The sequence below is a fragment of the Piliocolobus tephrosceles genome, chromosome 3, assembly GCF_002776525.5.
Source record: "Piliocolobus tephrosceles isolate RC106 chromosome 3, ASM277652v3, whole genome shotgun sequence".
Classification (NCBI taxonomy): domain Eukaryota; kingdom Metazoa; phylum Chordata; class Mammalia; order Primates; family Cercopithecidae; genus Piliocolobus; species Piliocolobus tephrosceles.
In genome coordinates, this window is record NC_045436.1 from 148,688,983 (window position 1) to 148,706,027 (window position 17,045).

General features: G+C 42.8%; 1 protein-coding gene across 2 annotated transcripts in view; it reads left to right on the top strand.

Moving 5' to 3' along the window:
- The window catches only part of RELL1 (RELT like 1), a 100,479-nt gene that overhangs the window by 75,515 nt on the left and 7,919 nt on the right, over positions 1 to 17,045 (top strand). Inside the window, exon 7 of one of the 2 annotated variants that reach the window (XM_023224532.2) lies at positions 4,624 to 5,448. The exons of the other annotated variant lie outside the window; for it this stretch is intronic. The gene's annotated coding sequence lies outside the window, so the exon portion shown is untranslated. Of the gene's footprint in view, positions 1 to 4,623; positions 5,449 to 17,045 lie in introns of those variants that run through there. 2 annotated transcript variants of the gene reach the window in all.

The window sequence follows — 17,045 nt, forward strand, 5'->3', positions numbered from 1 at the left end:
AGTGGTGCAATCTCGGCTCACTGCAACCTCCGCTTCCCAGGTTCAAGCGATCTCCTGCCTCAGCCTCCCAAGTAGCTGGGACTATAGGCATGCACCATCATGCCCAGCTAATTTTTGTACTTTTAGTAGAGACGTGGTTTCACCATGTTGGCCAGGCTGGTCTCGAACTCTTGACCTCAGGTGATCCACCCTTCTCAGCCTACCAAAGTGCTGGGATTATAGGCATGAGCCATCATGCCCGGCTGAGTTACTGAAATTTTAATTAATATTTCAGTCTTTAAATGATTTTGTCATATTTGTTTTCTCCCCCATTTCTGAGATATATTTTTTGACCTCCACTGACTTTATAGTGTTGTGTTTGCAGAGTTTACCCTTTGGAAGTGGATTTAATTCTTGCTGTTTTTAATCAGTTGACAAACATTAGTACTGGGTCTTTACGCTTAAACCTTCATAGGTGCATTAGAATCAATGAAGCACCTTATAGGAAAGCAGAGTCTTGGACTGCAACCCCATAGACTCTGATTTAGTAGGTCTCAGGGAGGGCCCCAAGGAATCTGCAGTTTTTGGTAGTATTTAAGCCAATTCTAAAGCAGTTTCTGCTGATCACTCTGGGAAACACTGATTTTAAAAGATTTCATGGATTAGCCTAGATTAGCATGAATCTATTGGGTTTGTTAAATGAACAAGAGCATTTATTAAAATAAGAAGGTATTCATGTTAATTTATAAAATTTAACACACAGTTTAGACCAGAGCAAGATTTAAAGGACTATAAGCACTGAATCCATTGTGATGTGATCCCATTAATCTCTATCTGCCAAGATGCCAATCTACACAGGCAGTACCGTTGCAGGACCATTGTGTCACATGCACAGCGATCATAACCTGCAAGTGTGTAACCGCAGAATGGTCAGTAGAGCCTGGAACAAGATAAATCTCTAACTAAGACGTGTGAGCCTTAAAGGAGCACAGATTATTAGTGAATGATCTCTTAAATGTAGCTCTAGGACTTCAGTGTTAATATTGCTGTCATGTAACTCTTTCTATAAACAACATTCTCTATTTATTTTATTTAAAAGTGTTCAAGAAAATTATGAATCCGACTGTGTGATTCCATAGCCTTGTCTTAGAATGAGATGGGAATTCAGTGTTGTTTAAATGTGCTTCTGATCTTCCCAGGGACTGGGCCCCTTTAAAGTACAGGTTTTTAGCATCATTTAACTGTTCATGCAACCACAGTGATTTCCCCTGAGAGAGACCCTGACAGCATTTCTAGTTTCTGCATTTCCTTTCTGTTGCCCGCCACATAGGTGGGGAACAGAGAAGTGAGGGTACCAGAGGATCTCAGTGATGCTGTGGGTGTCTCTGGGGTGACCGGATAGCAATGCAGTGTGGAGGTAGCTTTGTGGTCTTCCAGGTCTGACTGCCTGGGATGGATTTCCTACTTTCCCATTACTAATTGTGTGGCCTTTGGTAAATTATTGATCCTGGAAGCCTCAGTTTCCTCCTATGAAAATGGAAATCATCATTGATTGACTCCTGGAGTCATCAGGAAGATGGAGTTAATGACCCTAGAGTGCTTAGCATGACAGTACCTGGCACAGAGAAAGTGCTCTGCAAATGCCAGTGCTGTTACTATTAATCAGAGAGACTCTTCCTTCCTTAACACCCTACACTTAGAGATTTTAGCGTTTACTGTTCATTAATCCGCTTAGGCTCCTAGTTTCTTATAACATGTTTCTAATTTTTAAAGGGATCAGTTTCTTTTTTTTCTAGAGAATCCTTTTTAACAAGGCATAGATATTTATATGTGTATCCTAATCAGAGACATATGGCAGCTTCAGTGGAACCATAATATAATGATAGGATTATGGCTTTATCTTTATAAGATTATGTCATAACCAATAAACTCGAAAGAAAAAGACAACCTCTTCCTTTGTTCCAGATAAATCTTCTGGGTAGTTCTTTTTTTTTTTTTTTTTTGAGACGGAGTCTTGCTCTGTTGCCCAGGCTGGAGTGCAGTGGCGCAATCTCAGCTCATTGCAAACTCCGCCTCCCGGGTTCACGCCATTCTCCTGCCTCAGCTTCCCGAGTAGCTGGGACTACAGGCGCCCGCCACCTCGCCCGGCTAATTTTTTGTATTTTTACTAGAGACAGGGTTTCACCGTGTTAGCCAGGATGGTCTCAATCGCCTGACCTCGTGATCCGCCCGCCTTGGCCTCCCAAAGTGCTGGGATTACAGACGTGGGCCACCGCCTGGCCGGGTGGTTCTTAATTTTTATCTGTCAGTCTTCTTTTATAAGCAAAATGATTACACTTTGAGATTTCTGAATTGTGTTTTCCATGTAATGGAACTTTGCTTGATTGTTTCCAGCTTGAGTAGTCACTCATGTAAATGGCAATCACCAAATTTCTCCTGAAGAGAGAGGTCAGGCTTGCTCAGTGTGGTGTGGTCCCATGTGATGGCAGCTGGGAACAGGGAGTGAGTGGGTGTTTCTTTCCTCTCCCACCCACTCCTGTTAGCCTTCTGGTGTATCTGTGCCCACCCACACATGATTTCTGACTGCTGCAGGACAATATGGAAGGTACCTTGTAACACTTATTGTTGTTCTGGGTTAAAGAAATACCTGGAAGGTCATAGCGTTGTGCCAGTAATGTGCTACCTTCTAATAAATGTGTGTTTGTAAGGAGAGACCAGAACTGTGAGGGTTTTAATAAGATTAGCTTTCTCTTTTCTGCTTAGTTTCTAGTATTGGCAGTGAGGACTTTAAGCAGCAGTTTGTATTTTTTTACTTCCTCTCTCGAAGATATTGCAGACAGTGCAGTTTTTATCAGCTGCAGAAGGACAGCTGTTGAAGAAAGCTAATGTGATTGTTGAGAGCAGAGAATTGGATGATGGTAATGACCAGAATAGTTAACCTTTCGGAGCACACTGATCGCTTTTCCTCGTATTAAGTGTCGTGCATAGGATCATCTCATGTTGAATCCCCAGTAACCCTGTGAGAGAATGCTACAGAGACGGCCATGGTTCCATAGCTGGCAGTAGGGGTCTGGATTTGAATCCAGGCCCCTCCTTCTTAGCCTAGCCTGTATTCTTGCATGCCCCATTCTTAAAGCCGGTCAAATCTGTGCAAAACACTCAAAATAAGGAGTGTTTCTAGGTTGCAGTGAAAACTGTTACTGTGATGAAACATTGCTCTCTAGGCCTGACATCCCCCACCTGTGACTTTGTTATTTTCCTTGATGCAAAAATGTCTAGTTCTCAGGGAGCACATGAAGAGGAGACATAAAAATAGTGAAATACCATACCTGTTTTCTAGATAATGGCCTAGTTTAAGGTTTTGCCTGGAAAATTCCCTCTCATTTTTTCCTTTCTTTTTAGGGCCATTTTTATATTTCTCTACCTCTGGCCTTTCTACCTTTCTACCCTCTGCTAGAATGTTTCTATGAATTGACTCTTACCTGAAAGTAGTTCCAGACTTGACTTTGTTCAGTTTTACAGTAAAAATCTGCAGTTCCTGTACAGTTTTGGCAATTCAGTGCAGGGTATTACTTATTTCATTAGAATTAAAAACTTGATCCTTGCTGTTTTATTGGACAATGTTTCATTTCCTTTTAGCTAAGGGGATAAAGGTCCTTTGCTCATCATCTCATTTGGGAAATAAATCTCTTTCTTTCTGTTTCTCTCCCTCATTCTTCCGCTTGTGCTCTGTCTCTATTCTCTTACAACCACTGAATATTATGGATGACCAAATGACAGAAGAGGATAACATAGATAATAATAAGGTACATATCTTGAAGGACAATCTGTAAAATAAGTAAAAAGTATGTTCTTCAAAGCACTTCTACCAGCTTCATGCTATTTCTTCATATTTCTGCAAGCTGGATCTGTCTCTGGTTTTGTCTAGCATTTCTAGGGTACACATGATTTTGGCAGATAGGAGAACGTTTTGTTCCTGAACCTCGTGTGGGTTCACCTGCATGGTATGTGTGTTTCAGCATACACGGGGAGCTCTGTTATTTTATTCCTGTCCTGGGTTATCCCAGTCTGTAAAACAGGAAAGTAAAAAGTCACAGAGCTGTTTGTTCATTACATGAGATAGTTATAAAAAGTCATTTAAAAAGCAGGGAGCTATTTTACAAGTATGGGGCTTTGTTTGTAATGTAAATGTAGACATTGACAAGGGTTGGTTGTTAGAATGACTTAAAAATACAATCCAGAACTCTGAAGGTACAATAAAGACCTAAGATGGAATGTTTAATCATTGTATTCTTACTTGAAATCCCAACTGTGCTGTCCTGGATGGTCAGTAGAGACCTCCACCTATGGAAGGCACATCACATGGGAAAAGCAGGAGCAAGAGAGAGAAAGGCGGAGGGGTACGTCCGTTTAAACAGCCAGATCTCGAGAGAACTCTTGACATTAATTATATTTTACTTTAATTTCTTTAGACTGAATTCTAGAAAAAAAATGTGTAATGGTGGAAAGAATGGGGTGGGATGGGACGGGACAGGGTAAGAATAGATTATAATTCTTCTGTGTTTTTCAATACTCAGGCAGATTAATATGTGATATGATGCTTACCCTTGGTTAAAGATCTACTTTTTTTGTTTTCTCTTGCAGCAATGACTTGACTTGAAGAACTCTAAGAGACTGAAAACTTACAAGATATGAAGTTGCCTCGGGAATTTTTTATATATTTTATACAATTTCTGTCATGGAGTCAGCAGGCATGTGAATAAAACCTAAAAGGGAATGTTATTGCTGTGCCGTATACAAAATTCAGTTTGCTTTGAAACAAGTTTTGGTTGAAAGAGTCTTGAAAAATTTATTATACTTCCGGGGAAGGAAAGAGCTGTTTTTATCTTCTTAACCACTCCCCGCCTCTACCCTTCCCAGCCCCTAATCCCAGGCCTTGGTGTACACACTGTAGTTTTTCCATTATGATCAGTATGTGCAGTGATGCTATTCACGTACAGTCTGAGCTTACGCTCAGGGGTGTGTGTGTACATGTGTATACATGTGTGCCTGTGAGCGTGTGTTTCTCTTTTTCCAGTTCCTACATCCTGTTTTGACACTGGTTGTAAGAAGATCTTCATACATACAGGTTAGCTGTTACAAGAGATAAAAGATGACTCTTCAGTGGTAAAAGCTCAGTGGAAATAACCTAGTCTAGCCCTGAGGAGTTGATTCCCCAAGGAGTCAGATGGGACCAGATGCTAGACTTTGGATTCCTTGACTACAAATTCAGCATTAACTCCTGCCACTACCATGTCACTCCTATAGCACTTACACATTTTGAGAAGGTTTTTTTTGAGACGGAGTCTCGCTCTGTCACCTAGGCTGGAGTGCAGTGGCATAATCTCGGCTCACTGCAATCTCCACCTCCCCAGGTTCAAGCGATTCTCCTGTCTCAGCCTCCCGAGTAGCTGGGATTACAGGCATGCACCACCAAACTTGGCTAATTTTTGTATTTTTAGCAGAGACGGGGTTTCACTATATTGGTCAGGCTGGTCTTGAACTCCTGACCTCAGGTGATCTACCCGCCTTGGCCTCCCAAGGTGCTAGGATTATAGGCGTGGGCCACTGCACCCGGTCTTTTTTTTTTTTTTTTTTAACCTTTAGCTGAGCGATTCTTGGTCAATCCATTGAATAAAGGAGAAAATGGTTTAAAGTCACACACGCACACACACACACACCCACACACATCCACACACACACACACAAATTTGTTTGGACAACCCAAGGCCAAGCCAAAAGAACCCTGCTTCTCATACAAGATGGGCTGCACCTACCTCTGGCATGTTTTCCTTTGTGTATTTCCTGTTTTTCCTCTTGTAACTAATGCTCCTTATTTAAAATACTCCAGTCACTTTCCGTTTAGGCCTGACAAACTTTTTTCTTTTTCTTTTTCTTTTTTTTTTAACTGTACATTTTACAAAACACCTGAAAGGACCCAGAGGCATAAATAGTAGTGCGTGATTTATGGTAGCTCTGGGGCGAGCTGTGGGGGGAGGCCAGTGACGAGGTCTCCAAGACCCGCCTCCATGTCAGTGTTGGTGGTGCCTTGGGCACTTCTTTTATTTCACATAGAAAAAGCACATCTTTCGTTTGTGTCCCAAAAGATGATTTCCATAAAAATATACTTCACAGTATTTACTGTACATAGACTTAAATGATTCTATTTCCAGCATCAAACTAAACATGTCTAACCTTTTAAGTAAATGGGGAATTCAGTTCCATGAGAATCTTGACTGACAACTAATAAACACTGTGTGTGTATACATTCATGTACACTGTGGACCGGAGACAGTATGGAAATCAATTTCACTGAGATCCAGAAAGTAGCAATATAGGACTTCTAGTGGTATGTATTAGTGTAAATAATATATGTGCAGCCTAGGCTAATCGTTTTAATTAAAAACAAACAAGCATACTTTTTTTGCTTTAAAAATATGCCCTCAAAATGGTGGGGGATAAAATGTAAGATATTCTTTAGCTTTAATTATTTTTCCATCTTATGCAAGTCAGAGCACTTTTTTTTTTTTTAAATAGCAATACAACAGGCAAGAGAATACTCAAAAATATTTAAAATTGTATTTATACCAAGAGTATGTTTTAAATATTTTCTAATACTTGAGCAGTTTTTGTCTGGCAGGCTTCCAAATTTGCCAAAAGTTAAGTGTTCAATATTTTCAACACATACGCTTTTTACTGGTTTATACTGAACTCTCTGAGAATTCCTAAGTGTTCCCAAAGCTACTGATGTTTACAGGTCTTGTGTTTCTTCTCCTTCTTTCTAAGGATGAGGGAATCCACAGCAGACTTTCTCTAGAAAACACTAATGATGGACAACTTTTTGGTGTTATAAATGAGTTGGCTACTACCTTGATGTAAAAATTTGTAAAGGAAATTTTTCACCATTTTGAGTGTCAAGTGTATTTTTAACTGTCTGGTTTGTACTTTTATGACTTTTGTACTACCAAAGCAGAGTTAAAAATAAAAATGTTAAACGCAGCGTGTTGTCTTGTGAGCGATCCAATTATTAGCGCCTTGTACACTGGAAGTTCAGTCGTGGCAGTCTAATTATTGAGCTTAATTTTTTACAGTGCTGAGTTTCTTGTGTCTTGAAATATCAAGTGATCATTTGGCTGACTTTCCTCATGGGATTTCCCGTCCTGCACTACCCCTTCCCCTAACACAGGCATACCTTGCAGATACTGTGGGTTTAGCCCCGGCCTACTGCAATAAAGAAAATATTGCAAGCAAGCCAGCCACATGAGCTTTCTGGTTTCCCACTGCATATAAAAAAGTTATGTTTATGCTATAGCCCATTAAGTATGTGCAATAATATTCTGTCAAAAAACGTACATACCTTAATTTAAAATACTTTATTTCTAAAAGAAATACGATAATCTGAGGCTTCAGCAAGTCGTAATCTTTTTGCTGCCGGAGGATCTTGCCTCAATGTGGAAGGCTACTGACCAGGGTGCTGGTTACAGAAGGTTGCGGTGGCTGTGGCAATTTCTTAAAATAACACAGTGATAAAGTTTGCTGCACTGATTGACCCCACCTTTCATGAAAGTTTTCTCTATAGCATGCAGTACTGTTTGATAGCATTTTATCACATTAGACCATCTTTCAAAATTAAAGTCAGTCATCTCAAACTCTGATGCTGCTTTATCAACTAAGTTAGGACCTTGCTCTTTATTAGGCTTTGGCTTAAGGGAATGTTGTGGCTGGTTTGATTTTTTTATCCAGGCCACTGAATCTGTCTCCATATCAGCCATAAGGCTGTTGCACTTTCTTATCATTCGTATATTTGCTAGAGTAGCATTTTTAATTTTCTTCAAAACTTGGTTTGCATTCACAACTTATACAGGAGACCTAGTTTTCTGCCTGTCTCGGCTTTTGACGTGCCTTCCTCACTTAGCTTAATCATTTCTAGCTTTTGATTTCAGGTGAGATGCGTGTGACCCTTCCTTTCACTTGAGCAGTGAGAAGCCATTCTAGGGTTACTCATTGGCCTAATTTTAATATTTTGTCTCAGGGAATAGGGAGGCCTGAGGAGAGGGAGAGAGACAAGGGAATGACTGGTTGGTAGAGCAGTGGGAACACACACATGGCATTTACAGATTAAGTTCGTCATTTTATGTGGGCACAGTTCATGTCATCCCAAAACAATTACGATAATAACATCAGAAATCACAGATCACCATAATAGATTTAATAATAATGGAAACGTTTTAAATATTTCAAGAATTACCCATATGTGACACAGGGACACGAGTAAGTACGTGCTGTTGGAAAAGTGGTGCTGATGGCCGGGCGCGGTGGCTCACGGCTGTAATCCCTGCACTTTGGGAGTTCAAGGCGGGTGGATCACGAGGTCAGGAGATCGAGACCATCCTGGCCACCATGGTGAAACCTCGTCTTTACTAAAAATACAAAAACAAACAAAAAATTAGCAGGGTGTGGTGGTGCACACCTATATTTCCAGCTACTCAGGAGGTTGAGGCAGGGGAATTGCTTGAACCCAGGAGGAAGAGGTTGCACTGAGCCAAGATTGCCCCACTGCACTCCAGCTTGGGTGACAGAGAATCCATCTCAAAAAAAAAAAAAAAAAAAAAAGTGGTGGTGCTGATGGATCTGTTCACCTTGCAAAGTTGCCACACACCTACAGTTTATTAAAAAACAAAACAAAAATAAGAAAACCCTGCAATATCTGCAAAGCACACTACAGCAAAGTGCAATAAAATGAGGTATGCCTGTTACTACTTTTTACATTTGAAGATAATTTTGGACTTATAGCAGAGCTGCAAAAGCAGTACAGAGTTCATGTGAACTCTTCCCTCCATTTCCCTGTATGTTACTATCTTAACTATAAAAAAGTGATCACAACTAAAAAAATTAACAGTGGTACGGTACCATTCATTAAATCACCATGTTCTTTTAATTGCATCCGTTGTCTCACTGATGTCCCCTGCTGTTCCGGGATCTCCCACTGCGTTTCGTTGTTGGATCCTGTCTCCTCTGATCGTTGGCTGCATTTAGTCTTTTCTTGTGTTTTGTGATCTTGACACTTGAATGTACTAATCAGTTCTTTTGTAGAATGTCCCTCAACCTAGATGTTCCAGCTGATTCTTGTGATTAGACAGGTTTTGCATAAGGGAAGGGACACCATACAGGTGATGCGCCCTTCCCATTACATCGTGTTGGGAACATGACGGTACGTATTGCCAGTGATGTCAGCCTTCATCATTGCCCAAGGTGGTGTCTGTCAGGTTTCATTTTGATAAAGTTACTATTTTCCCTTTGTAATTAATAAATATTAGTGGGAAGATACTTAGAGATTAGGTGAATATCTTATTTCTTCTTAAACTTTCACACATTAATTTTACCATCTGTATGACTTTTCTGGGGCTACCATAACAAATTACCGAAACCTGGCTGGCCCAGAACACAGAAATGTATTCTTTCACCGTCTAGAAGGCCAGAACCTGAAGTCAAGATATATGCAGGGGGATTCCTTCTGATATCTCTGGGGTACAATCTGGCCCATGCCTCCCTGCTAACTTCTGGTGGGTGCTGGCAATTCTGGCCATTCTGTGCTTTCTTCCCTGTGTCCTCTTATAAGGACAACAGGCATTGGGTTTAGGGTCCACCCTAATCCGTATGACTTCATTGTAACTTGATTACATTTGCAGAGAACCCTTTCAGGTTGGTGCCCATGTCCTTTGATGTGGTTCCATCCTTTACTCTTCTCCTTCCCTCCTCCACCTATTACCCTTCCTTCCTTCCTTCCTTCCTTCCTTCCTTCCTTCCTTCCTTCCTTCCTCCCTCCCTCCCTCCCTCCCTCCCTCTCTTTCTTTCTTTCTTCCTTCCTTCCTTTCTTTTTTCTCTTTCTTTCTTTCGTCTTTCTTTCCTTCTTTCTTTCTTTCCTTCTTCCTTTCTTTCTCTTCTTTCTTTCTTCTTCTTTCTTTTTTTTTTATTTCAAACTCTCACTCTGTCGCCCAGGCCAAAGTGCAGTAGTATAATCTGACTCGCTGCAACCTTGGCCTCCCAGCTTCAAGCGAGTCTTCTGCCTTGGCCTCCTGAGTAGCTGGGATTACAAGCATACACCACTACACCTGGCTAAATTTTGTATTTTTAGTAGAGAGGGGGTTTCACTATGTTGGCCAAGCTGGTCTCGAACTTCTGGCCTCAAGTGATACACCTCGGCCTCCCAAAGTGCTAGGATTACAGGTCCTTTCTTTTTTGAAAGCCCTGTATTACTTCCTGGCACCACAAGATGCTCCAGGTTCATCTTATCTTGTATTTTCCTTGCCCCAGACCTGAAATCAACCACTAATCCAAGGAGCCCTGGTTCCTTTAATTGGACAATGATGTTTAGAAATGAAGAGCACTAGGTGTCCTCATTGATGCTGAAATGTCACAGCTACTAGGCCCCCTGTACACACATATATACATACACACACCAACACATGTGGATACACATATCTTTATGTATTTTTGTATATATCTGTAAAACAAAAGCATGGGTCCACACTGCTACCTCTGACTCCAGCCTTGCTCCATAGTACTCGTTCTAACCTTCCTGCTTTCCTTATTTGTAACTTTCTTTTCCTACAGAGAGGAAACCCAGCTCTTATTATCTATGATATTTTTACATGTTTATTCAACCCTAGCATACATATTAAGTAGTTTGAAAATATATTACTGTGAGAAACACATTTGCCAACTGAAGTAGTGTGTGTGTGTGTGTGTGTGTGTGTGTGTGTGTGTATGGTTCTTGTTTTTAGCCTTACAGTATTTAGTCAAAACTGTAATTGCCAAAGTTACTTAGGTCAGCTCCTTTGTTCCCCATCCCCTTCTGCGTGGTAATGTGACTCATTTGTAACACAGAGTCATTTGTCACCATCTGCATTCTATCTCTCCTTCATATCCTGGTTGAAATTTTTAAAATGTATATACAGCAGGCTGGGTGCAGTGGCTCATGCCTGTAATCCCAGCACTTTGGGAGGCCGAGGCAGGCAGATCACGAGGTCAGGAGATCGAGACCATCCTGGCTAACATGGTGAAACCCCATCTCTACTAAAAATACAAAAAATTAGCCGGGCATGGTGGTGGGCGCCTGTAGTCCCAGCTACTCGGGAGGCTGAGGCAGGAGAATGGCGTGAACCTGGGAGGCGGAGCTTGCAGTGAGCTGAGATCGCGCCACTGCACTCCAGCCTGGGCGACAGAGCCAGACTCCATCTCAAAAAAAAAAAAAAAAAAGTATATACGGCAAACTTCACTCTGTGTGGTACCTCCTAGGATTTTGATTTGGAGTGTGCGTGTGTGTGTGTGCACGCGCGTGAGTAGAAAGGTTGACTTGGTCATTTGTGACCAAGTCACACAACATGAGAACCAGAAACTCAGAATGTGTGCATTAGGATGGACATTAGGAATTCCTCCCAACAACCTATTTTATAGTTAAAAGGGGTCACTTGGGGTGACAGGCTTAGTTTTTGATTAATTGGCCTTTTGGGTATCCCCTCTAGTACATGTGTAATGCAGAATGGGGACGTTTGGTCACTAACTGGCTTTCATGTCTTTCTTGGCTCATTAGGGGAGTAGTGGGAAGCTGGCAATGTGGCACATATGACCCTTCTGTTCCCCATGATGACAGACGCTAGCTTTGCAACGCTGGCCCTGAACAATTGGTTCAGCAATCTCCTCACCCTGGCAGCTCCCAGGTGAATTTGCCAGGGGGCCTGTCCATGGCCTTGAATGCTCCTGCACTTCTTTTTCAAATCTATCTTTACATCCAGGCTTTCTCCACCCCAGTCGGCTATAGTGAAAAGGTGGGGAACCCTTCCTTTCGTCTCACTGAAGATAGTAGAGTTGGGGGCTTGGAAACGGGGTCGCGCGATTTAGTATGTAGTACCACTGAGGGCCTGTTGTGTGGTCAAAGAGGACTATGGTTTGTATCTGAGGTTTGACTTGCCAGTTCTTAGATCCTCCGACCCTTTTGTCTGGGTGGGGCATGTTGGTTCTACCCAAGGATTCCCTCCTTCTCGTCTCATCTTCCCAGGACCATGGTGCAGGACTGGTCCCAGATCTCCCCAGGGACCCTCACTGTAGCTCTGAACGCCTAAAGGACACCTGGGACTTCTTTGTCTTGGGCATTTTGTGGCTTGGCCAGGTGGTGGTGTGGCTGCCCAGGCGGTTCAGCCGGTGTCCAGCCCTGCAGGTCTTCTCACAGAACTGGCCCTTCGCCCCCTCTGCTGGCCGAATAGGAGAACTGCACGGCCGTTGGGGGTTGGTGCTGTATCTTCCCTCCGGCCCTGGTGCGCAGAAAGCACCCGTGATTTTTTGCTGAACGAATAAATAAACAAAAGCCCACCTTTAAAAACGAAAAACTACCATTAGCTATTTTATGAGAGTAAAGGTTCAAGTCTAGTTTTTTTCTAATCCATTTTCTGGCGCTGCCAGGTTGTCTTTATTGTTTTTCTCATCGGACCCTCCAGTTTCTCACCTGGGAGCTTGTGTCCCTGCAGGTGTTACCTGGATACTGGTGAGAACGATTTGGTTCCGTTTTGGAGGGAATCCCGTGCGCTGAATGCTGTCATGGAAGTGGTGTGGTCTCAGAGAAGTAGGCACGACCTTTGCTGTTGCGTTTGAGCCCCAGCTCTGCCACTCACCACTGTGTGATATTGAGAAAGGTATCTTATCTTTCTGAGCCTCAATGCCATCTGTAAAATGACCTGTCTCACAGGAGTTTTAAGGATCAGAAAAATGCCTGCAAATTCACTGTCTTCTCATCCATCTCTGCCGAGGGCGCGACTGCTGTAAAGGGCTCTACATGCATCCAGCCGATCAGAGTGGCTGTGGATGGCCCAGCACACTCAACTTTGAGTCAAGCTGAGCCGGCAAGTTACTTGCTGTGGAACTGAGCCACAGAGTTCCATAGCCTCGTGGGGGAACCCATAAGGGTTCCCATGGCTAAAGCTACAGCATTAGCCGCCAGAGCAATAAACCATTTTCTCCAGCAAACGGGCTGGAAAAAAATGGTTTATTGCTCTGGTGGCTAAAGCTGTAGGCTAGGGGGCTGGTGGAGACCATATTTCCTGCTGTGTAGTCTTCTTTCCTGGTGTGAGGAAAGGTGGGGAATGTGCAGAGGGAAGACAGGCAGTGCAGGTTGCTTTCTTTTTTTTTTTTTTTGGTTTGAGACAGAGTCTCAGTCTGTCACCTATGCTTGAATGCAGTGGTACAATCATGGCTCACCAGAGCCTCGAACTCCCAGGCTCAAGCAATCCTCCCATCTGAGCCTCCCAAGTAGCTGGGACTGCAGGCACAGGCCACCATGCTCGGCTACTTTTTTTTTTTTTTTTGTATTTTTCGAAGACACGGGTTTTTTTTCACATTGCCCAGGCTGGTCTCGAACTCCTGAGCTCAAGCGATCTGCCCACCTTGGCCTACCAAAGTGCTGGAACTATAGGCATGAGCCACTGTGACCAGTCTGGTTGCTTTCAAGCCCCAGATTCAGTTGTCCCCAAGGCCTAGTTGCCCTTCTGAACTTCAAGAACATTTCAAGGAAATTCTTTTGTTATCTAGTATGGGTTTCTGTCATTTGCGGCCAACCAACCAAACCAACAAAAAGAACTCATGACTAATGCAGTTATTTGCAGGAACGTAGCTGTAGGAGGAGTTACAGAGCCACACGGAAAGTGAAGCTCTGGCATCCAGCGCTGCAGCTGAGACTTCCTAGAGCTGCCTTGAATCCATCGCCAGAAGGCCTGGCCATGGTGCGGTTTCTGTTGTGAAACTGGTTTGCAAACCCTCTTCCTTTTATTGCCTCAGGAGAGTTTTCTTTCACCATCTTTCCTGGATTGGCATAGGGCTCATTCTTATAGCTCCTGATAAGAGCACAGATTTGGGATTCAGAGGCCTTTGGCCATCTGTGACCTTAAACTCTTTGGACCCTGTCTTCTAACTATAGAATGAAGATAATATGTGCCTTTAAGGGTGGTTGTGAGGATCATACGAGCTCAGACGTGTAATGCACTTAGTACAGGGCCAGGCACAGTCAGTGCTCACTCAGTGGTTTCTGAGACGAAATAGAACAATCTATTGGCCGCAGAGATGCCAAGTTCCAACCCTCTGTAGTGGAATAAATGACGGGGATTTTGCCTTTTGAGAGTTAGTTTTTCATGTTTCTGCCACAGTCATGTTGTTTATAACATTCAAAGGTGGGCTGGGGGAGGAACCAGGTACAAGATGTAACTGCAAAGCCTACGGGGCCAGAAGTTCTCCTGATGGCAGGTCAACTGCCTTATTGGAGCGAATGACTTTCTTCCCTTTTTTCTTTTTTTTTTTGTTGACATGGAGTCTCTCTCTATCGCCCAGGCTGGAGTGCAGTGGCGCGATCTCAGCTCACTGCAAGCTCCGTCTCACAGGTTCACGCCATTCTCCTGCCTCAGCCTCCAGAGTAGCTGGGACTACAGGCGCCCGCCACCTCGCCCGGCTAATTTTTTTGTATTTTTAGTAGAGACGGGGGTTTCACCATGATAGCCAGGATGGTCTCGATCTCCTGACCTTGTGATCCGCCCGCCTCGGCCTCCCAAAGTGCTGGGATTAGAGGTGTGAGCCACCGTGCCCAGCCAACTTTCTTGCCTTGACTGATGTTGAATGAACCCAGATTGACCAGTAACTCAATTTATTTTCATTCCCAAGTTAATCTAGCTGAGAAAGCATAGATAAAATATTCTTGAAATCATAACATTACTCCCAAATTGAAAACATATATGGGTTTACTTATTACAGATGAGTATCTTAATGTTGACCAAATCAAACAAACACTACACACACACACACGCATGCACACACACACACAAACCCCCATACTAAATAAAAACCAAGCCAGACACAACCTCTCCAAAATAACCAATCAACCCTGCCAAACCTTCCATGGTTTCTGTTTTGTATTAAAAATGCATTTTATTTTATAAAATCTTATTTGGGGCAAGAGGAAAGATAAAAGAAAGGGTCAATATTAATGCTATAAATATTCACTTCAAATGCAATGTGACTTAAAATTGAAAGGATAAATTCCCATGTGTTCTACAATTGTGAAATGATGAAGATAATGAGAATAAAAATACACTAAAATTGAAGTGCCCCCAAGATGCATGTTTGCCTTTAGATGATTATTAATGATGTAGGTAGAACAGAACTTACCCAGTTTAGAAATTAGTATTATTAGAAGTGATTCATACAGCTTTGGTGGGTAGCAACAAAGATCTAGCTATTTAAAAAGGTATTGAGTGTTACTCATAAAAGTGGGCCAATGACCTTCGCTGGATAATAAAATGACATGTAACTTTTTTTCTTTTTTGAGATGGAGTCTCGCTCTGTCACCCAGGCTGGAGTGCAGTGGTGTGACCTCAGTTCACTGCAACTTCCACCCCCTGGGTTCAAGCAATTCTCCTGCCTCAGCCTCCAGAGTAGCTGGTATTACAAGTGCCTGCCACCACGCCTGGCTAATTTTTATATTTTTAGTAGAGATGGGGTTTTGCCATGTTGGCCAGGCTGGTCTTGAATTCCTGACAACAAGTGATGCGCCCGCCTCGGCCTCCCAGAGTGCTGGGTTTACAGACGTGAGCCACTGTACTCGGACAAAATTACATCTAACACTTACTGTTTATTTGTCTGGGTGCGTGCTAAACACTTTTTATCTCATTTAAATCTCATTATGGCCCAGAGGGAGGCATAGCCACCAGCTCCACTATACAGATGATGAAACTGAGGAAAGGAATCTTAAGCTACGTAGGAGTGATTCACGGGTGGGGACATAGACATATGGCCCCTGGATCTGCCTCATCCTTTGTAGGGAAAGGAAATTCATGGTCCTAGGATTGCCGTAAAAATACCATTGACAGTAGACAGTCTCAGAGATTTTACAGACAAAGCTGAAGCTGCCCTCACAGGGTTAACGAGAATTCTGGATTAAGCATTAATCAGGCTGTACTTTGGCCCACTTCCTTGTCACCAAAAGTCCTGTAGTAGCACTAGATCCTGACCGTCTGCATCCCCATTGTTGCTATAGATAGGCTTTCTGACATTAGAATCATAAAGCTTCTGTTAGAATTGCTAAAGGTGTTTCCCCCCAAATTCCAGTGAAATAGCTGACAGCCAACCGATTTGAAGACCACCCAGACAAATGGGATCAGCATGAGAATACAGTTTCTTCATCATCCTGTCCCGTGACTTCACCCTGCACTCTTCCACCAATCAACTATCACCACACTTAGGCTTACTCCAAACCCTTTAAAATGCCTAGCCCCAAACTCCTCAGGGAGTCGGATTTGAGGTTTCCTTCCATCTCCTCGCTCAGCGGCCCTCCCATTAAACCTCTGGCTCTGCTGCAGCCCTGCGTCTCAGCTATTGACTTGCTGCACATTGGGCCATAGACCTATTATGGTTACAAGGCCTTGACTAACTTTTCTATTCTTTATTACAATCTTCCTTAGAACCAGAACAAAACCCCCCTTTATTCCCAATTGACATATAATTTTACATATACAAAATTTTACATATTCTATTATAATTTTACATATACAAAATTGGGTTGTCTCACATTTTGCTTCAGCCCTTGTCTTTGTCTAAGGGCAATACAGATGTTGCCACAGAGAGGCGTATTATGTCATCTTTAAAAGTACTGGTTTGGGCCAGGCGCGGTGGCTCACGCCTGTAATCCTAGCACCTTGGGAGGCCGAGGCGGGTGGATTGCCTGAGCTCAGGAGTTCGAGACCAGCCTGGGCAACATGGGGAAACCTTGTCTCTACCAAAATACAAAAAAATTAGCCGGGCATGGTGGCACCACTTGTAATCCCAGCTACTTGGGAGGCTGAGACAGGAGAATCGCTTGAAGCTGGGAGGCAGAGGTTATAGTGAGCTGAGATCACATCAGTGCGCTCCAGCCTGGGTGACAGAGCGAGATTCCATCTCAAAAATAAATAAATAAATAAATAAATAAATAAATAAATAAATAAATAAATAAA